Source organism: Dromaius novaehollandiae, chromosome 15 (genome assembly GCF_036370855.1).
Source record: "Dromaius novaehollandiae isolate bDroNov1 chromosome 15, bDroNov1.hap1, whole genome shotgun sequence".
Lineage (NCBI taxonomy): Eukaryota > Metazoa > Chordata > Aves > Casuariiformes > Dromaiidae > Dromaius > Dromaius novaehollandiae.
In genome coordinates, this window is record NC_088112.1 from 1,859,212 (window position 1) to 1,881,442 (window position 22,231).

At 39.5% G+C, this 22,231-nt stretch overlaps 1 protein-coding gene across 4 annotated transcripts in view; it reads left to right on the forward strand.

Annotated features, from left to right (window-relative positions):
• The window catches only part of LOC112993838 (protocadherin alpha-C2), a 99,745-nt gene that overhangs the window by 64,155 nt on the left and 13,359 nt on the right, over window positions 1-22,231 (forward strand). The window lies entirely within an intron of this gene.

Consider the following 22,231-nt stretch of genomic DNA (forward strand, 5'->3'; position numbering starts at 1 on the left):
CTTTCTTTAGTCAGTTGTAGATAAGCACTGGAGTTGAAAGTCCTTAATTCTAGCTCTGACCCTGCCTTTGGAGGATATTGGTTTGTGTAACCAAAGGGTATCAGTTCTGATGTTTCCATTCAAATTCAAAATTTGCATGATTGGTTCTAGAGTTGATTTGCCCTCCATTTAAAAAGCAAGAACAGTCTAACTGGGGTAGGAACTTCATCAATTCTCCTTTTGCTGTTTTTAAAAACCCAGTAAGTCTGTTTGAAAGCCTGTTTCCTACTTGCCTTGGTGAAATGAGACCTGTTTTTGCTAACTATTTTCATTTACTCGTACACCATGATGGAAACAAGAGAATTATTTGTTCATTGGAATAAATAACCAAAAATAGATTTTATGATGTAGTATCTTCATTTTTCCCCTTGCTCAGTCACTGGCTGACTAGTTCAAAACAGCCAATAAGAACTGAGAAAAGGTCCTCATTTAGTTAAGGAAAAATCACTCATAGTTTTTACAGTGGAGGCAATAAAATATTCTCTGTTTTTATATTGGAGCAGAAATGATATAGAAACATAGACAACATGTACATTGTTGTTACATAACAATTACATTAGAATGCATTGTCATCTTGCAAATATTTCATTTCATGGTTCATGTAAAAATTGTATTTGACAACCAAAATATGTGTGGTCCACCCAGATGAGAATCAACAAAATTGACAATACCTGTAGAAGAAATCTTTTACCTATCTGCTTGATTAAATTTGGGGAAATCTTTAGGCTTCAAGAGGGACTTTTAGGAAACAAAAATGAAATGAAATCCTACAGTTTGTTCAGACTGAGGAACATAGAGAACTGCATTAATCCTGGAATAGGCCAGATGGCGGGAGTAGATTGTTTCCCCTCTTTTTGTGGAGTGAGACACCATGCTTGAAATCGGTAGAACTGCTCACTGTAGTAGCCGGTCACTGATGTGATCAGCTCTTTCACAGTCATGTCCAAAATAGAACAATGAGATAACTCAAATAAGTTCTCCCCTCAGTGGATGCCCCAGTTAGGGTTGTGACCCCTATGTGACAGCTGTGTGAGCACTGTGAGTCCTCCAGAAATTCAAATGAGGAGTGATGCTAGTATTACAAAATTGGGTCAAAGGGGCCCAGAAGTGGGATCTCCAGCAGAAAAAATGTAAAAGATGAATTATTAAATCATTTTAGGTGCAAAAATTTCCTTTGGCTTAAATGTGAATTTTGCCTGGATGAAAGACTGAGGAGTAACTTCAGGATTTGCTTTCACATTTGCAACTTACGCATGAATTAATAAACCTGTATTGGTATTGCAAAGGGTTATCTGCATAAACAGATTTTGAAACTAGACATAATTGGCCGCTAGGCTGTAACTACCTAGTTATCCTGTGCTCTTCCTTCTATTGCAGGCTTTGCAGGAAGACACAGCTTGTGCACATTTTGTAACTGTTATGTGTGTAGCTGTTGAGCGTGCATTTGAAAATGTCACCACAAATACACTCTAACCTTAGCAAACGGTTTCCCTCCCTTAACAAGAGATGTCAGCTTCACTAATTAGCTTGGACTGAGTACTTAGTGCATTACCTCATACCAAACTCAGTATGAGTGCAAAAATTCACCTAGATGCTTGCTGGCTGGTAATGCCAATTTCTAAGTACCCAGAAGTATTTGTAAAGGTACGATGTATATTATTCAGGAGCTTCATTGCCATTTGGGTCTTAGAGCCCTGTTCCTCTAATGGGATTTCTCTGTGCTATTCTTTTTGGGTCTGATCATTTTAGTCTCACTTTGGGAATCTAAACATTTCCAGGTCTGAGTAGCAGCATTAGCCTTTGACTTCTGTTGCTCTTTCCTACTGCTGGTCATGCTCGTAAATGAAGCACTTAAGCAGTGAATATGTATCTGCCACACACACTGCTCTATATGTGTTGGTGGCTATGAAGAGTTGAAGAACACATGTTAATGTTAAATTGTAACTTGAGTCCATCATCATGCATCACATTTTCAACAATTTATTACACTAGTTTAGATGATTCTATCTGCAGCTTGCCACAAATACCTGTTTCAATGGTTCTCTATTTTTATTGCATAGGTTCATGACTTGCGATGTTTTTCATCAGGTTAACATACACAACAGATGCTTTTCAGTAGAAATTCAACTCATTAAAGGTCAATTATAGTTGATAGAGTCATCAAAGCTTTTCTCCTGACATGTCATTTGCATCTGAATAGAGTTACACCTGTGTCCAGATAAACTCCTAAATAAGCTATTCAGTATCTCTGTTCTCATCAGCCTATGCAGCAGCTGCAGGTCTCCACTTCTGATTACTATCAACCACTTCCAATTCAGTCCTGTGCAAACATGCTCCATGCAGTTGTTTTAGTCAATTGATTACTCCCAATCACTTTGCCATTAAACCATTCATTTAATTTAACAAGCCGAGTCATGGGTAAGATGCCTCACAGAGACAGATTCAGAGAGTTAAGCAATGAGAGCATCCACAGATGATGTCATAGGAATGCTTTAAGAAGGATGAACAAGTCAAGTGTTAAATCAGTAAATCCTTAATTCCTAAGGCATAGCTTTACTCGATCATCACATGATGTATCAGCAAATATGCTTTGTATAAGCAAAACCCAGTCATCATTTGCACTGACAACACTCCCATTGACTTTATGGGGTACTTCACCCATGCAGTGGAGAAAATCTTGATCTGGTATTTTAAAATTGTCTTTACATTTTCTTATGCACCAACATAATTGTTTGTAGGTTCATGATCAGGACCCTTCCAAACGAGGTGGGACAAGGAGACTCAAACTTCCCTTGGGTAGAATATAGCATTGAGTCCAGCTCTGTAGGGCATCTCATTTGCCCCACATACTGCATAGTGAGTCTAGGATCCGCAGATAGGGTTCTAGTTTCTGGCCTATGGCATCTGACAGATTTGGCAATTATTTCAGACTTTCTATAGGTGAATCACTGATTTGTGTGAACTTTATGTTCTGAATGCCTAATTTTCAGAAATTCTGGAAGCTCATATTTGAAACTAAAATCAATGGGACTTAAAATCAATGCTCTAAACATACAACACTGAAGATTTTGGAAGAAATCAGAACTATGTAAAATTCAGAGATCAGAATCAGCGGGTGTTAGATAAATCTGCCTGTGTTTCTCTGTTTTCCAGGTTCCAATCTACAACACAGAATTGGTAATACAAGTTGTTTCAAAAAACATTCTGAAGATGTATTCATGGCACACGTAGCACTCAGGAGAATTATAAGGTTTTGTGATGAAAAATAACCATGAAGAATTTTTAAATCCTCAATTTGATATAAGCTTTATGTGTGTGCAGTAAATAAGGTACTAGGCCACACACTGCACATATAGGAAAATTTAGATTTCCATTCAGAGAATGCCATGGATGAATGAGAAAAGGACATTGTGAAAAAAAATTGCTTTTGAAATATGTGAGTGTCTAGGTGAAGATCGTGGTTGAAATACTGGTATCTCTGAAGTCCATGGCAAAGATCACACTGACTTCAAGAAGGCCAGGATTTCAGTGCCTTTTCATATGAATACACACTATGGGCTGAATTAAGGTTGTGTAGGCAAATGCAGTCCTAAGATATGCTAAATTTATGCTTCTGTTTTTGCAGTAGCAATATTCTTCTAGGTATTCCTGTCATTTTTATTGGCTTTTATAAAATTACTTTAAACATAATAAGCTGTGGGACAGGGGTGGTAGATTTGTTTTTTAAAGCACCCTTATGAAAAATGAAATTATATTGTGCGGCACTCTACAGACCTCAACATGGGTAGTCCTCCAAACTTGAAATTCATGGTACACATGTTTATCACTTCAGCTAAGTAAACAGCAGCAGTAGTAGGTTGCTATTCCTTAAAAGAGAGAGACAGTTTAACAGTGGGTTTCATAGCTACTTGTAAAGGCAGGGGAGTATTGTAACTAAGGAACCCAGAGTTCAGGTCTGGTTCTGAAGTGGACTGTGATTCAGTACTTCTATATTCATAGGCATATATACGTATATAACCTTCATATAAAGATGTATCTGTCCTCATGCCCCATTGACCCAAGTCTGATTCTTTCAACACTTGTCTTCTGAAGTTTGTCTCTACTGCAGCTTTCTTCTCTTTATTCACTGTCCTTTCTGCAGTTCCTTATGTCTTAACTCTCTTTTAGTTTTTTGCCACGCTGCTTAAGGATCTTCCATGTCTGCATGCTCTCAGACTGTCCGGAGAAACTGTCTGTGCTCTTAGGTTTTTATGCTTGGTACCACAGTTGGTCTGGAATAGATTTCTGTAACTTTCTGAAGATAGTTCGTGCTCTAACCAGCTGGCGTGCAGAGGAGGTCAGTGAATAGAGCTTGCGCTGTAGAATGTGATAAATGCTGAAAATTAAAACTAGCTGTAAATATAACAAATAAAATGATCCAAAAAGTAAACTGGGAAGAAAGAAAGAGAAAGGAGATGCTTGGGTGGATTCCAGGGAAAGTGTCTAAGAACAATGGGGACAGAGGGAATGCCTTGGAAGGAGAAGGAAATATTACAGTTATCTAGTGTAAGTTTCTGCCTAGCATAGTTCCATGTTTCACATAGTAATTTGTATGTCAAGCAAATTAATTCTGATTGAACAAGACCATTCCTTCAGGAACATACACTTTCTTGCAATGGAACAAAATGAGAAAGGCCCAGATGACAGATGGAGACATTAGTATAAGCACAATAGAGGCCAGAAAAATGGGACTGAGAGATCTGAGAAGGGAAATCTAAGGGCGTGGAGAAGAGAAGAGGAAAAAGTTGAGAATAGGAAGGTAATCAGAAAGGATCTGGGAGAGAAAAAAAACACTAGAAAATGATAGAAGTTCTACAGGTGGCAGATGGCACTGGGAATGAGACAGAGTAGTAGACCCTTCAGTGAATACTGAGAATAGGTCCCTGGGAAAGAAAGGTGGCACACCAAGATTGGTTAATAGATTCTGACAAAGGGGAAAGAAAGCTGCATTGAGGTTGGCTTTTCTTTCCACTGAACGTAATGTTTTGATCTCTCCACGTCTTTGAATCCATTTAACATCACTGCAGAAGGGAATGAAAGATTTTTTCAGTTTGACCCTTTCCCTGCTACAGTGGACAGAGTTCTTGAAATTCAGGAGGCATAACATTCCAGTAAGAGCTCACTGGGAGGCCACGGTATTGTCACAAGGATCCTGGTTTCTGAAATGTCTTTCTAAAAGTTCTGTTTAAGAGAAAAAGCCTAGGAAAATAACAACTCAGAGTGCTAGGAGACCTAATGCGTAACTTATTTCATATCATACAGCTTTGTGTTGTGTTGTAAATGGAGAACAATTTCTTTCTGAATGTCAGTGAGTTTCCATTCACCTCCTTCAAATAACCTTCCTTATCTTCAGGAAAAGGGCTAATTAAGACTCCTCAACCAGTGCAGCAGTCACTACAGAGACTGTGCAGGGGTTGAAAGTGCTGCTTCTTTGAGACTACTATCTGGCTTGCCAAGTGTGCATCTCTCTTCCATATTCTTTTCTGGAACTTGTTTATTTCTTTCACTTAATTACTCTGGTCTCTTCCTACTCATCTGTCCTGTGTGCCTCCCCTCTGTATTTTTATTACATGAGCGCTCCAAAGCAGGTCACTGGCTTGGCCTCACATGACCTTTGCTGTATTTCACATCAGACTAAGGATCGTTTGTGATAGATGCTTCTCATTTCTGACAGCCTGCTGGAAGTTGGAGAAGGCTGAGAATTTCAGATGCTATTTGCTCTGAAGAAAAGCATTTGAAATCAGAAAGATTTTTCAAAAAACATGTCAGAAAGATTTAAATATTTATATGGTAGATGCAACTTGATGTTCCAATCATTAGTTTAAAGAAGGTGGTGATCTTTCCAACCAGGAGCACATATCTGCTTCACCAGATGCAAAACACAGTTGAAACAGCAGTTTCGGTTCTCAGTATTTGCAGCCAGGACTAGGTAAATGAATAAGCTAATTTAAATTTCTGTTCAGCTGAGTGAGTAAGCAATGAAAAGAGGTGAAGACAGATTGTATTTTACAGAAACTGCAGTCATGATCTACCTAATGTTAAATTTGCTTTTTCTTATTTCCCTTATTCTCCTCTTAGCTCTAAAAAAATCTCATGATTTCTGTGAAATTACGGATGTGATCTTTATGGCAGGGCCCATTATTTTTCAGTGGAGGATACAAACTAAATCAGATGACATGGATGAAAGATTTAAGAATGTGTGATATCTTTGTCCTTGAAGGATTATTGTAGAAAAAGAGGACTCATCAAAATCTGAAAAAGGCTAATCCTGGGCACTTCAAATTTGTGTGATCTTTTTGTCTTGAAAACATTTGATGTATTTGACCAAGATTGGTCAATAAGATTATTTCATTTTGCCCATGAAAGAGACTGGCCTTGGAAGATTCTATGCCTTCATAGACTGTGGAGAATTCATAATTCCACCTGCTGCAAAGATTTATGGGAAAGAAATTAACTTTTCTCCTTAGCCCTGGCCAGTGCTGAATGTATCTGTGCATCATGTAACTTAACCAAAGTGAAAGCCCTGTGCATGAAAACCCTTTCATTCAGATCAGGGCTGTATTTGTCCCTGACTGGAAGCAGCTGTTATGATGACCATGTCCAATTTACAGTTTTCACATAGGATTATTGTTCCAATGCAGATTTCTTAAAGGTTCATTTAAGACTAGTAGCTACATCTGAGATACTAATAATATGGGACGTCTGCAAACTTTCTAAATCCCATAAAAGGTAGAGTAACAGGAGACAAGAAGCTAGTGGCTTTCTAGGACTGAATAATATGAAGTAGATGTTCTCAAACTGTGGACAAAAGCTGCTGCTGCTGCTCAAGACTGCTGTTTTAAGGAGTGAGGAGGTAAGAGACTGCATGCAGGCAATTACCAGCCACTCTAGGAAGCAGTAGTTTCAAACTTGGTACAAGTCACAGTGCCTGTAAGTAGCCATCCATCCTGGAAGCTTCATTTCTGGCTCTGGATATTACAATAATGGAAAGCAGGGAACACAGGGCAGGTGCTGAGAGGTGGGCTGCAGACACATAGGAGAAGGGCAGGTGGGGTTGGCCTTGCAGGGGTGAGGGAATGGCAGAGGGGACAGTCTGTGGCTGGAGAGTGGTGATGCAGAACTGGGCTTTACATTAGCTGCTATGTTTTTATCAGGGTTTTCCTGAACAGAAATACTAGTTCGGGAGCTATGGGGTGCATGCATGGTGAGACCAGAGCATCTGGGAACTGTCAGGCTTACTGCAGGTGAACAGCCAAACCAGTGTCTTCAGGACATAGGCTTACTGTTCAGAGTGAAACTGAGCAGTGTGTGCAGAGTGAATGTGAGGTTCAAACCTCTGTGACGAACCACTAGGGATCAAACATACAGATTACCAATTTCAGAACTGGCATTCAGTGCAGACCCTTTATGTTAACTTAGAGGGCTTATATCCACTCTGCCATTGACAAGCAGGGTCTAGCTGGCTAGGAGAAAGTGTAAGTGACAGTAACTCCTCACCCACTCAATCTATCCTTTCCTATAACGTCCCTTTGCTCCTTCAAAATGCAAGTTGCAGTCGCACCTGAAAAACACTTCTCTCTTGCTAACTCTTACTAACTCTACCCCTCATTTGAAGAATAAGGAACAAACATCTCTTGCATTGTACTTGATTTTGATTATTGTTAATTTTGTTATCTCTATAATTGCCAATAGTTGCTTAACTATTCAGGTAAAAGACCAAAAACTCCAGATAGCTCAGCAGGTTTCATGTCCTGATTAACCTAGTATTTAGAATTTATTCATATTCCAAATGACAGTGGGAGCAAGCAAAAACAAGCACAACACTTCTTAGTAAAAAAATAGGTTTGTCAGATGATTTAATTGATTCCTAAACATTTGGAAGAAAATTCTTTTGTACTTATTAATCATGCCCAGTTTTCAAATCTAAGCAACTTCTGCACTTATTTGACTGTCCATTGCTCTAGGCTTGTCCTTTGTGTTCCTGACAACAGTACCAGTGATTTTATGTCTTGCATGCCTCCGGGTAAAATTCTGCAGCTATGCAGAAGACAAGAATTTTGTTTCCTGTGCCTATTATCTTCCCAGAAATTTCAATAATAAATAAATAATCACCCTCTTGCAGCTGTACTACCTTGGGTTATGATCTTGTCAGAACTTATAAGCTAAACAAATATTTATTTGGTCAGTACTTGGGGGAGTTAATGGTAATCAAATTGTTTCCACATGAGCTTACAGCTGCTTTGTCCCTGTTGTGCCTTCCTTTTCTGGTTGTTTTTCTCTCCATGGATGTATTTACTGCTGTGGTCTTAATATCTTTTCTTTTCAGATTTTAGTATTTTTTCCTTAAAAAAAAAAAAAGTTAAATCGACATGTGATAGTCATGATCCCAGAGAAATTTCAAGCCTGCTATCTCTTTCACGTGTATACAATTCACTTTCTGATAGAAAATAGGCAAATAAAAAAAGCAAGCTCCTTGTTCTGAGAAATTTTGATCTGAAATGTATTTATATCACAACTGATGGAAGAAGCAGAGGGTGAGGGAGGACAGACCACTTTGTGATATTACATCCTCCTATAATGGATATCTGCCTATGTGCAACACTTTGCTGCACATAAGGGTCATGAATGTATTTTTCATATGTTTATTCTTGTAACCTGCACATCCTAACAGATAGAATTGGGCATTGCTTCAGTAGTAGTTATTAATGCTGTACTGTGGCAGTGCCTTTCAGTCAGATGGCCCCACACAAAGTCCATACAAACAGGAAAAAAAAACAAGCCTTGCCTTAGGGAACTTGCCATTTACATGGCCAGGACAGATGAAGTCTGAGAAAATAAGGGAAATCAAATAATTGTTTTCCTGTTTCAAAAAATAATAAAAAAAACAAGGTGCAGAAAAAATAAAATGATTCTCATCTCAGAATTCTCTGTGGCAAAGCTAAACACTGGATCAACATCTGCCTTCCCCAAAATATTCCCACTGCAGCAGGGGTGAGCAAAGAATAGCAGAGCTTTAAGCAAATTTCAGATGCTGTCCTTTCTCATGCCTCTCCAGCCTGCTGAGCCATAGAGAGCCCTTTAGGTCAGGATTTCCTGAGCACTGTGTGATTATTGTCTCAGCCTTCATGTTTCACTGCTGTGCTTGGAGGCCCTTCACAGGCCGTGTCAGACCTTCAGCAGCTCTGAAGTCCTGCTTTTAAAGAGGCACGCAGAGGCTGCTTCAAATTCTCCTTGGCCATTACATTTCCGTGGTTTGCACCTCCCTGATCTCTTTGACATATTTCTGCTGGAGTGGGACTCCACTAATGTTCCTATTTTTCCTGCACATACTCTGACTATTTACGTAACATCGTCCTAGCGGTGCTGAATTTCCTGTGAGATCTAGACTCTTAAGTCATTCAGTCATTACTTGTGTGCACTCAGAGGGTGTAATGCGGGATGTAGAACAGTAATAGCAGCATGCAGAGACATCCCCCTCATTATGGGGATTTAATTCTCAGAAAAATCAAGGCTCTAGCTGCGGATGAAATGAATCTGAGTGCGGCTTCTCTGTTCCTGTCTTGTGTGATTACAGTCACCCATCCCTAAAAGCATCCCCTCTTAGCACGTACACACAGCTCAGAAGATAAATGAACTGACTAGGAAGAGGGGAAAAAAAAAAAAACCTTTGTGGTCTTGTGGAAATTGTGTCTCTATGTTTGTGCTGAGAAAAAAAAATGTGTGCTGCTTCTGCTTGCACAGGTAGATAGGACAGGTTCAGAGAAGCAGGGGAAACCATGTAGCCTGTGGTATCTTGTGTGGAGCCTGCATGCCCTAGCTCAGCATGCAAGCTGTGTCTTGATTAGATGCCAAGAGGGGACCAAATGCAAAACTGTGAACAGCAGCAGTTCAGCCTGCAGCTAATGCTGCTAAGGAGGCAGGAGCTAGAACAGGATTCACTGTCTGTTTTTAGAATGCGGTGAAACTAAACTGCTTATATTTTGATCGAATTTCTTACTGGGAAAAGACGAAGTGCTTCATCAGTTGCTGCTAGTAGCCCAGTTCTGTCTTGTGCCTGTCTCCCATGGTTTGTTTCTCAGCTGTTGAAAAAGCAAGTAACGGGTGTGGATTGGGAAGCAAATCCTGCACCAATGGGTTCACAGGCTCTCTTGGGATGTTCACCATTCTTTTGCATACAGAGGGGTGGGATTTGAGGAGCTGCGAAGGGAGTTCAGGCTGCAGGTAGTGGTCAAGTCTCATGCAGGTAATACTAAAGTGCACACAATGCAGGCTCTTGGCTGGGCTGGGAGTGGCGCCGTTTAAGTACCTAATTATGCAGCTAATCTTCTTAGGCTCCCTCAGACAATTAATGGCAGAAAAGGTCCTTCCCCCTTCCCTCTGTGCATTCCTTTCTGGAGCTATTAGAGCTGGTTGATGCATTTTCCCTCTAGCTATACCTTCTTATCCTGTAGTCTCACCTCCTTGGCCTAATGCCTGGTCATATGAATTGTTTAGTCTAACTAGTTTATTCAAACTTTTATATATCTATGAATGCACCGTTATTTCCAAGGGGCAAGCTCTCCAAGTAGTTTCAGATTTTTAACCTCTTGATTTTTCATACATTAGGGAGTCACCTGGAAATCAAGAAACCATGGGCTGAGCTCAAAAACAATCAGGAAATTCCTGAACCTTCTTTAATTCTCTTGACTCAATTTTCTGGTCTTTTTATTGTACATAAATCACTTGAATGTGGTAGCTGACGTTAAGCGAAGAACAGAATGTTGTAAGACTTGGAATAAAATCAGAGGGTTTGAACAAAGGTAGTAGTGAGAAATTGCATGAGCTGTATTAAAATATTAATATTTAAAATTTAAAAAGATTAATATTTAAAAACTCACAATGAAAAATGTCCTATCCCACCTTTCCTTCAAACACTACACACAAACTTTAAAATGTTTCATTTAAGACACAAAATCCAAACTGGATTTTTGATTGCAAAGAAACATTATACCTTAAACACCCCTCAGGATCTGCAGTTGCAAATTACATACTCCTTCCTTCTGCTGTCAGTTCATCACTATCCCATGCTGTATTACTTTTCAGTGACCCTGTATGCTCCCAGGAGCAATTGTCTGTCATTTTATTGGTAAATCAACATGCATTCCTATAGTGGTGTTTAAGCAGTAATAATCACTAACCACAGTAACTGAATACTTTGTTTTCAGTGTTCACAGTACCATTTCTAAGTGCTCCTGTTGCCTTCTCAGACAGTACAAGCAGATAGACAGTGTAACTGTAATCACTGTCCTTCCACACACCTAGAGTTAAATGTATCCAGTCATATATAAAGGGTAAGCTGGCCCAACAAAATAACCTGTAACTGCAGCTCAAATAGGCCATCAGCAGGCATGTAGTAAGAAAAGGAGTGTTCCAGCACCATGATACTTTGGGTTTCCAGGGGGGTTGTTCTCTCTAATTATTGTGCATTATGTCATCTCTTCATGTCAAAAATTACCTGTGCTTGGTAGGTTATTATCTTGCTATGCAAATTTATGCTAAGTAGGTAGCAGAAGGTCGGTAGCAGAGGTATGGCTGGAAACAGAGGAATAAAAATAAATGAACAGCATTATTCTCAGATGCTTTATCTGTCTTAGTTTTTCCCAGATTTCACTGCAGTTGGGACAAGTAAAAGCACCATGGGCAACATCACCTTTTACTTTTCTTCCTGCTGTTAGTTTAGCTTATTTCCTGCAGGGCAAGAAAGGTTAGAGATTTTTCACAAGGATCAGACACTGCTGTTCTACCCTGGCTCCCTGTCTTTACCTCTCTGAAGAATGCAGGTGCAGTTACATAGTAAAACTATTTTCAGCAGTTAAGCTTGGAGGCATAACAAAGCATGTTTCTGTTGTTCCAAACTGTAAATCGATGTATCCATCTCAGTGTGCAGACTTTCAAACTGCAGCTAAATCTAAGAGAACTGGAGAGGGAACTACCCACCTCTAGGCTCGCGGGCAAAATAATTTGATCGTCCTAATCCAGTACCCCACCGGCAATTTACCGCATCAAAGAAAACACCATCACAATTGACGCTACTTGGCAGTCCTAGCAGAGAGGCTAGTGGGACATGCAGCCTAAATCCATACAGGTCAGCTTCTGATCTCTTCTGAGGCATGTTGGCTAGGCAGCGTGATAGGAAGCGTGGATCATTCCTACCAGCCTTGTATCTGTTATCAGCATAACGTGTCTTCCCACCCATGAATGCTAATTTTATGTTTGTTCATTTCTTGAAGTCTTTTTGTGAATCTTCAAATTATACACAAGATGTAATTTAAAAAGCTTAATTCTTATCAAGGTTTACAAATAGCCTACTTATTCCTGGCTGGTAGATCTCTTTACGCAGGTCCCAGATGACAAGCAGTTGTAAGAGACAGTATAGAAACTGCATGTAGGTCCTTCATAGCTGTGAAGTGAGGTCAGCCTTGGCTGGCAATCTTCCTTGATGACAATTTCACTGTAATGGATGATTTTTTCTTTCCATTTGTTCATTTCCCCTGATTAATTTGAATTGCTTTTTATTTTTAAAATTCTTCACAGTTCTTTCATGTAGAATGAAAATCACCAGAGACTGGGATGCAGGTAGAAGTGAAATGGAGGTGTTTCTTTCTCCAGTGTTGTTTACTACATACGAAGCTTCCAGGCAGGCCTTATAGCACATTACACTTTCATATTAAAGAAGAGAGAAGATAGAAAGAGGCAGTTAGAGAGTCCAAAATATCTCTTTGAAAAGAGCTGCAACAAACTTATGTTAAACAAATCCTTAGCACAAAATTGCTGCTAAGTATGCCTGCAGAGTTGCTAGGAAATTGTAACAAAAAATCCCTTCTTTGTAAAGTACATAGGAATATTTCAAGCATGAGAAAATTTTGCTGCTATTCCTCTTTTTCTCATGATTAATGTGACAGCATATGTGGAGGATGGAGAGAGGAGAGAGGCTGTATAAAGGAGAGTTTGGAGGGAGCACACGGAGGCTGATCTCTGTTTCTACCAGTACTGCAGGCTTAGTGCAAATAATTTTTGTTAATAAAGAGTCAGTTTTCAGCTTGAGGAAAATGGGATACTTCCATGCACTTACTCAGCTTGTACCCCAAGAAACATAGTGGCAGCTGTCAAGGAAGATGGTGAGGCTTGTAGCAGGGAAGAGTTTGTGATTAATTCCTAGACAAAACAGCATTTCAGGCAGACTATGTAGACCATATGAATGGGATTGGTGTAGTTCCATATCAGCTTCTACCAGTCAAAGTCTGGGCTTTTTGGTTTTGCCTTATCTTTTAGTGCTTGCTGTATGATCCAGTTCTCTCTCAAAGCGGCATTGTTTTTCCTCTCATTATATAGTCAGCCAGTTAACGAAGGTGATCTGGCTGAAGAGACTTTTTGCGTACGGTTAGTTTTCAACTCAATTACTTGATGGAGAGAACTAGTACTGGCACAAAGAGGAGCAGGGATATTGCAGACTAGACTTTATTCAGTTGTGTGGAACTGCATCTTCAGAACAAAGGACTGTTGTTCTTGTAGAGAAACAACCTTGTGAAAACACAGCAGGCAGAGGAAACAAGAACTGATCTTGTTGTAGAGTTGATCATAAAAGATAATGAAGAGGAAAGGAAGATAAGGGTTTTCATTATCTCAGTGAGAAGAACACAAACAATGAATAAGATACTATTTCCAAGATTAATGAAGCATTTGATAAGGAGGTTGAGAAGTACAGTAACCTCTTGACAGAATGAATTCTCATAAAATATATTATTATTTTCTTTGAGATGAAGAAGTAGAATATTGAATAGATATCTACATGAGGAACCTAGTACTGCAGCACTGGAGACAATGAATTCCAAAGTTAGAGATGAGGTAGACAGGCTACCTCTGCACTATACTTAGGCTGTGCTCAGCGTGCACAGCTCCTCCATATTACAGTGAGCTTAGAAAAATACTGAACATTTCTCCCCTTCATGCTACCTGGTTTACCTAAGGTCAACCTCGGGTGAATAAGCCAGTGAATCTAGTTCAACATTGGGGCCACTAAAAAAACAAACAAAAGACCCCAAGATTCAGCTTTAGAGAAATGCATACAGATAGTGAAGTCTTCTCCTAAGCTCTGTTGCTTAGGAGAAGGATGGAAATTTTCACAGCTATGAACACAGAACAAGTGTACCAGCTCAACATGCAAGAAGCTAAGAATCAGGACAGAAACAGAGGGTAGGTTTGCTTTTACCCAACTTTAGTCATCTACAGTGTAAACGACAGCATTCAAGTTGGTAACCCAAACTCCTGAACTGGATAACCAAATTCCACTGGAGAGAAATGACATATTTACATTTTGTTTGTCACTTCCTAGAAGAGATGGCTAAAACAGATCAGGTGAATTATGCCCACCAAGGCCAAAATACACAGAGGCATGATATCTGCATTCGTAGTTAAGGCAAAGAAGTTTGCCCTGTGTTGGGGAAGACAAGCTGGGTAAAACACAATATAAGAAACAGATCTACGCTAAGTCTGGGTTCTGTAGCTATCCAGGGAGAACTAAGGGCAAGCATATTCAGTGCCTGATGATGTGGAAACTTCCAGCGGAGACCTGTGGTATGATTTTAGCAGATCCAGACATTATCAGTGGATACACTTCTCACAAGAGAGCTGCCAGGCATTCAGCTGCCATACTTGCAGCTAGTCTATTTGATCAATGACCAGTTCAATTTCAGATGGATTGTGCTGCCAGTTGCAATATAGTTAGCAACACAGATAAGCAGCAGTATTGAATCAGATAACATGACCAAATGCTGGTGTTGTGTAACAGAACTATTTAAAGGCTAGTAAGCAATTGCAGGCTGTCTAGAAGAAACCCGTTAACCATGAGACACTATTGCTTGGAACTTATAGCTGGCAGGGTAAGCCTTGGATGTGATTGCAGTATTGCATCAGCAGATTCACAAGAAGAGAGAAAGGAGAAGTCATAGCGGGTTCTACCTGCCCTTCTCACACACTCTAAGGATATGTTTATAAGAGCAAGCTGAAATTAGAAGAGTATCCACTGTGAAGTCTGTGAGATTACTGAAATGCAATGTTCCTCAAATGTAATAAAACCACTGTAGAAAGAACTTCAGTCTGTGAAGAAGAGACATCATTATAGCCATAAAAGTATAAAAATGAATCAACAGCCAAACACTGATTAAAAAACCTAGAGGTAGAGAATCAGTATTGATGAAAATCACTTGACAACTCATTGAAAAAATCTTCAGCCATTTCCACCACCTGAGGACAGACTGTCTGATCCATGCAAGGCTGTCCTTCCTGACTGTGGTTCAAGGACTGTGTTCTGCCAAACAAAAGGAGATGCTTCATCAGGCTACCTGATGCCTCAGCTTTTGGTAGGCATTTCTAATGCTTGAGGGGACTGCCGGTTTGGGAGACTTTCTAGTATGGATTGGTGCAGACAATAGAGGAACTCCAAAACATCTGAATAGCAGCCTTTGTCATTTTAGTGTAAAAGGAAGACAGCTCAGAGAAAAAATCTAAATCATACCTTAGAAGTACCTCTTTCTCTCTACTGAGTATAGAAAGGATCTATCTAGCAAGCTATCTCCCTTTATTGAAGATTCAGTGTTACAGTGTATCTGAGATGAATCCTGCCCCCAGACAGGAAAATACTACCAGTCCCATGTGTAGAATGCAGTAGTCAAGCATCCAAAGATCATCTGGCTAAAAATTTAATATTAAAATTTTTGCTCATTTCTTCTGCAGAAAAAGAGCTAGGATTCCCTCTCCCCTTCCCTCTCCCCTTCCCTCTCCCCTTCCCTCTCCCCTTCCCTCTCCCCTTCCCTCTCCCCTTCCCTCTCCCCTTCCCTCTCCCCTTCCCTCTCCCCTTCCCTCTCCCCTTCCCTCTTTTTTCCCCAGACTTTTCACTAAAGCTACCAGGGTTATAGACTTGATTTTGTTAAATAAATTCCCTCTCCCCTTCCCTCTCCCCTTCCCTCTCCCCTTCCCTCTCCCCTTCCCTCTCCCCTTCCCTCTCCCCTTCCCTCTCCCCTTCCCTCTCCCCTTCCCTCTCCCCTTCCCTCTCCCCTTCCCTCTTTTTTCCCCAGACTTTTCACTAAAGCTACCAGGGTTATAGACTTGATTTTGTTAAATAAATTCTAATACTGCCTGGTGGTGGGGCAGCATTTGAGCCTTCAAAAAATCTGGCAGCCACCATAGATTATGCATTAAATGAGAAGACTGACCATAGTGCGCTTGGAAGTAACAACTGGTAAAAAATGGAGCTGTCTCCAATGGTATTAATTATTACTAATGTATAAATACAGTTTTCCACAACAGCTTTGGCACTCCAGTCAAGTCAATGTCCAATATGTAGTGCTGATGCTGAAATACTATTATTATTATTTTTTTTACATCTTTGATCTTTGGTTTTGGATGCACAGCTATTCACTTTGTATATATTGGGTTAGTAGTCAAGATCAGCTCAGATGCTGATGAAGCTGATGAATAGGTACTCTAATAGAGCACAGCTTGCTTTGTGCTCTGCCAGATATCAAGTTTATGGCCTTTCAGTCTCTGTATAAAGCACTTCTACATTCACAGAGAAGCTGAGGAGACAAGAGGATTGCTTGTGTTCTGAGTGCCCTCTATTAACTTTGAAGAGAGGCAAATGTTGCAGGTTTTTCAGATACTGAACAAGTGGTCTGAGACTGCAATTTTGTGCCATTTTGTAAATATGAAAACTATATAACATAGGTTAAAGTAAGCCGAATATTTGATTGCTGAAAGAAATTCAGTATTTATGAAAGGTGGCAAATTGCTCCACTTGGCAGTGAGGTCTGCTATTTACTGCAGAGGAGAGGAGGTGGATAGAAATTTGGTTCTCCTTTGCACATCTGCTTGGGGCTTATCTTTGACCTGAAAGAACCATGTTTAACAGCTATTGGCTCTTTCCTATCCCACTCTTTGATTTCTCTGGTGAGGTTGTTAATAAGGGGGAAAAAAATGCTGTTACTGTTATCTGGTGTGGAGGTTTGTTCTACCCAGCACTTGACAGAGACCCACCAGGATGTGTGAGGTACATCAGGGGCTGTAACGGAAAGGCTCCAAATTGTACTGATCACCAAAACCTCTAAAGGTTTTGAGAGAGTAAATTCTAGTAAATATTCAATTGGGATTTCAGAATAACTGGGGAACACCTTTATGCTGAGATAACAGTCTGAATGTACAAATAGAGTTTCCAGACGAGAATGTCACTGCCTAATCGGGAGAAATATATTCAGGTCATGTGCCAGATACAGTTATGCAGGATAGCAGTGTAGGTCCACATAGCCTTTAGGGAAGCAGCATAATACTGGAATCCTGAAAAAGAATCCAGAGACCAGCGTATAGATCTGAAGGAAGCCATCAGAAGATATTTTTCTGTCTTGCAAACCACGATTATTGATTACTCAGTTCTGTGATTCTCAGATGCGAGCTCTTCATTGACTGAATTTACATTTATGAAGGCAGTTGCTCTCTCCATAGCAATATGCCTGACATGTTCTGTTTGTCACAGATGCCTGGGTAAGAGAGAGCACCTGTTATTAAATTCATGATGGTGTAGAGAACAGGATGGATACACAGACAATGAAATTGCATTGGGTCTATCCTGTGCTGCCAAACACTCAAAAATTAAGCCTCAAATAGAGATTGTTTTTAAAACTCTGATTTTTTTGAAAACAGAGAATGAGTTCTTTTTATTTGCTTTCTGATGTGTGAACTGTCAAAAATAACTTTTTTTCTCCCATGAAATCTGAGATTCTCACACAACCACATAACTAATGTTTAAGTAAAGTGACAAATTTTCTGATAATTGTCAGGATGAATGGGCATGATATGGTCCCATGGTGCAAAGGCTAGACACACAAAAATCCCGTGTTAGCAGAAAAAGCTAGATGTGAAAGCTCAGGCTGCAGTTTATGTTCTTCCATTACTGAGTTGTGATTAAAATACAACAGTCATGAGGGGACAAGTTTGACTCCATTCTGTGTGTATATTCGGTGCACTATGGCAGTGCCACCTGCTCAGGATTTTTTCTTTATTAATGCAGCTTTCATACTGAGTCCAAAGCAGAATTACCTAGGGAAGAGCAAAAAACTTGCACATACACTTATGAAAGTTGAGGATTAGGAGGAAAGAAATGGGTGATACAGGTTTGCTTCTGAAGACAAACACTAAATCAAAGCTGGTTCTCAGGAGGGGTGAACAGGAAGGATACTTGGGAGGAGTATGCAGCTGATTCCTGTGTTATTTACAGTAGGGAAAAAAATAGCATTTATTGCCTCAAGAAGACTCGGCAGATTCGGCTGCAGATGTAGACATAATTGTCTGAACAGATAACTTTGGGCCTCAGTGTGGCCTTGGACCAACGAGTTTATCTCAATTTCTTCAGTAAGGGGAAAAAGGCATCCCAACTGGCACCATTTGATAGTGCTAGGTGAGCGACTAGGACCCTGAAGAGGAGAGCAGCTGAGCAATTCACAGATTCTATTGTCACTATTTATAAACAATTCTTTGGCTGGCATTTGTCTTACCTCCCCTCTCTCACCTTCTATTCTCTTTATTGTGTACCTAGATCTCTAAAAAATATTTATGGGCCGAAGTAAAAGCTCTCTCCAAAATAATGATTAACAACAGCATAGTTCATCTCCACCATTTGTTTCTCTCAGGTACTGTAGGCAAGGCCATATAGATCATGTCAGTATTTGCTACTGAGCCTAAATATTTGTCCTCTCTCTGTACATTGTCCCCTCCTGAAGGCTGTTACATCAGCTCTAAGCAACTGTCAGATTTGTTCATCTACAGAGATACAAATCTCTTTGCCTTTTCACTGAGTTGTCTCACTAGAGATACAAATTGGATAGCTGATGATGCAAAAAATGTTGATAGTTGCTTGCCTCAGATCTACACATATAATTATCCTGTTTTTACATGAAGAGATATTAAATGTTGGTGCTAGTTTTGGTAAATGTGCACACATGTTTTTTAATACAAAATCCTGGACTGTGGGCCTCTTTGTTGAGTAGAATGAGCTATATCAAACATAGCATTTTAAAGCGTCCTTTAGCTGTTTTTTCTCCTCACTACTCAGTTTATGTGCTTTGACTACACTTCCTCTAGTCTATAAGCCACTGCAGAAATTTCAGCCACTGAGCAGCTGTGTGTATGCTTGAATGAAGTGTTCACTATTACATTTGTCAGCAGGAAGAGATATAAATAGAGCTTTTTTTCTCCTTGTTGTCATGGTACTGTGTTTCTGGTGGATACCCCAAGCCACACATTGCCATTTCTTCTTCAACTCTGGTATAAAGGGAATACATTTAAGCTAAGTTCAGTGCTACAGTTGTGGATCATAAGGATAATATGAAAAAAAATGTATGGATTGCAGCCATTTACACCTAGTGCTTAGTGGGACAAGACATGTCGAGATGAATGAATGGCTGATCTTGCTGCTGTCCAGGCTGTAGTGTTGATTCTCTGACAACTAGCCTTTTGCTGCAGAAGTTGTCTTTTTCCCCTTCAGTGAGGAAATATATTGAAAGAGATGACAAAAATCCTCTTTTATAGAACTGTCAAGTTTCACAGTCTGAGCATGAAGTTCTTTTGGATTTGTACTGCCCTGCTGACACATGCAGGTCTCACACATCTGCAATGAAGAGCTGCTGCTGCTGTTGCTGCATCACTCACCAAATGCAGCCATCTGACAGATCTGGAGATCTTCTGGGTCAATTGGTTTGCCTGACACTTGGGATTCCTGACTGGGAGAGGAACAGCTTTCCTTGGTATAGCAGGAATATTCATCTGTCATCATGCGATCTGTCATGTGTGATCAGCATCACACATCAGGATTCCGTGAATCTTAGTGGTCTTCATTTATTAAAAGGTACAGGGACAAAATACCCATTAAGCTCCTATTCCAGATGCAGCGTTCATAATGTAACAAGTCCACTTTCCTCCACTACCTGGCTTGGTAGTGGTGTAACTGAGAAAAGATGCTGGGAAAATAGAATCTGAAATGAGGTGTTCTTTGAAGTGGGAGAAAGTCTGGCCTGTTCCAGGAAGTGTAAGGACTGGTACAGGAGGTCCTTGTTGCATGCGGTTTGGAGTTAATAATATGGTCTCACTCCACTTTTCCAACTCAAGTCAATCCTTAAATTGTTTCTGAGAGATAAGCATCTCATTTTGTCTACAGTTCCTGAAAAAAACTTCGTCTTTGCATTATCTATGTTCATGTCTGTTAAAGGACTACTGTGGGCAGTAGCAAATCACAATTTTTGCCAAAAATAAGGATAAGATAAGAATCTGTGCATATCCTCCCTGTCACTAGTTTCCTTTCTGATAAAGGACTGCCCTGCTCAGTACCCCATCTGCTACTATTCAGAAAGGTGCCAATATTACAGTTCAGCATACAGAAGGCTGCTACTTTATCCTAAGTCTCTGTTGCTTTCAGGAATTGGTGTCTGCATTGTTACAAGTGCACTTATATGTAGAGTGTACATGGAATAATTAAGATTCTAGTCACTCATCTCCCTAACAATCAAATGACAATTCAAAACAAATGAACCAATTTTATATGCAGGTGTATACATGTACATAAAATTACAATGGGAAACAAAAGATTAAAGGTTAATTAAGTGTTTAAATATGTAAATGTATTTTCTACATGTAGATCCTACCAAATGTTAGTATAAAATTCCTTTTCATGTGAAGGATTCAAGAAGAAACAATATTACCTTTAGCTTCCATAATTGTTAAGATCTTTTGAATGTTTGTTTTCTGATGGCTTGTCCTGGGCATATGACAAGTTTCCTGGAATGAAAATAACTATAATATCAATCAAGATATAGTCTGCCTGTGAGTTTCTCCCTGCCATCTGATTTAAAGGAATCACAACTACAAGAAATGTGAATTTTTAAAAATTTAGTCAAGATAAGATTTTTTTCTAATTCAGCCCCCATTAAGCAATAATGTAGAAAGAAAGTGCATTTGCCTTACTCTGCTATCAGGCATCCATTGTACAACCACTATCCTTTATGTGTAATAACTCATTTCCCAAATTTGACCTTCATGTCCATTTTAAGTCAGTTCTTCCACTTTTAATATTTCCTTTGGATAAGTGAAATAGCAGGCATATTATAAAAATATCTTTCTGATACATTGCTAAGAGTGTTTGAGTAATGCCTTTTTTGAAAGAGACTATATTAGCATGCAAACAAGTGGTTCATTAGTATAATGTAAAGCATCATTTTCTGTGGAAGGAAAAGCCTGATCCATTTCTGTAGCGAGGGAACAACTCTTAGCCTAAAGTCTGACCATGACTATAGAATTAAAATCTAAACAGTTAACACATAGGTCATTTATTAACTCTTAAACTGGGATTATAAGGGTGAGTATTTGCATAACAGGCTCTGTTCTGAAAAGGTTATAGCAATCACAAAGTAACAAAGATGGCTCTACCCGGTTTTCTTAAATGAGCTAAGCATTGAAATCTTTACATTACCATCTGATGAGTGTTTAAGAAAGAGAGCATAGTGCTGTAGACAGAATGACAGAAGAGATCTGCACCTTAAAATGGCTGTTGCAATGTGGTGCCATCCATTTTAAGCAACCGATAGTTTTGACCTCATCTTTACTTAGATAACCATACTTTTAAAATCTTAAAAATCTCTAACTGTATATTATTTCCCCTCAGGTAATCTCTTTGTTAAATATATTTTATTTCAGCATTATATGGTCTTTACGGTGCCTCACTTAGCAGTTTATAGTTTATATAACCAAATTTATATACTGTAGAACAAGCACTGAGCAAATTAGGAAGTGCATAAATACGTTTAAATGGTCTTTCAATAGACAGCCAGAGCAGAACTGCACAAAGGTCTGTCAGCTTCAGCAGAACTACACAGATACACGTCGGCTGAGAACCTAATGCAAAATTTTCTTGATAAGGTTCAAGCAGGTACTGTCCTCTCAATTAAGAGAGGACCCTTTTAGCTGCAGGGAAAGGCAAATGGATAGAAGGTTTGGAGCCATGCCATAGTAGTTCCAGAATTCCAGCTCCCAGGGTGGTCAGTCTGGGTCATCTCATCAGTACAAAAAAAAATCTCCT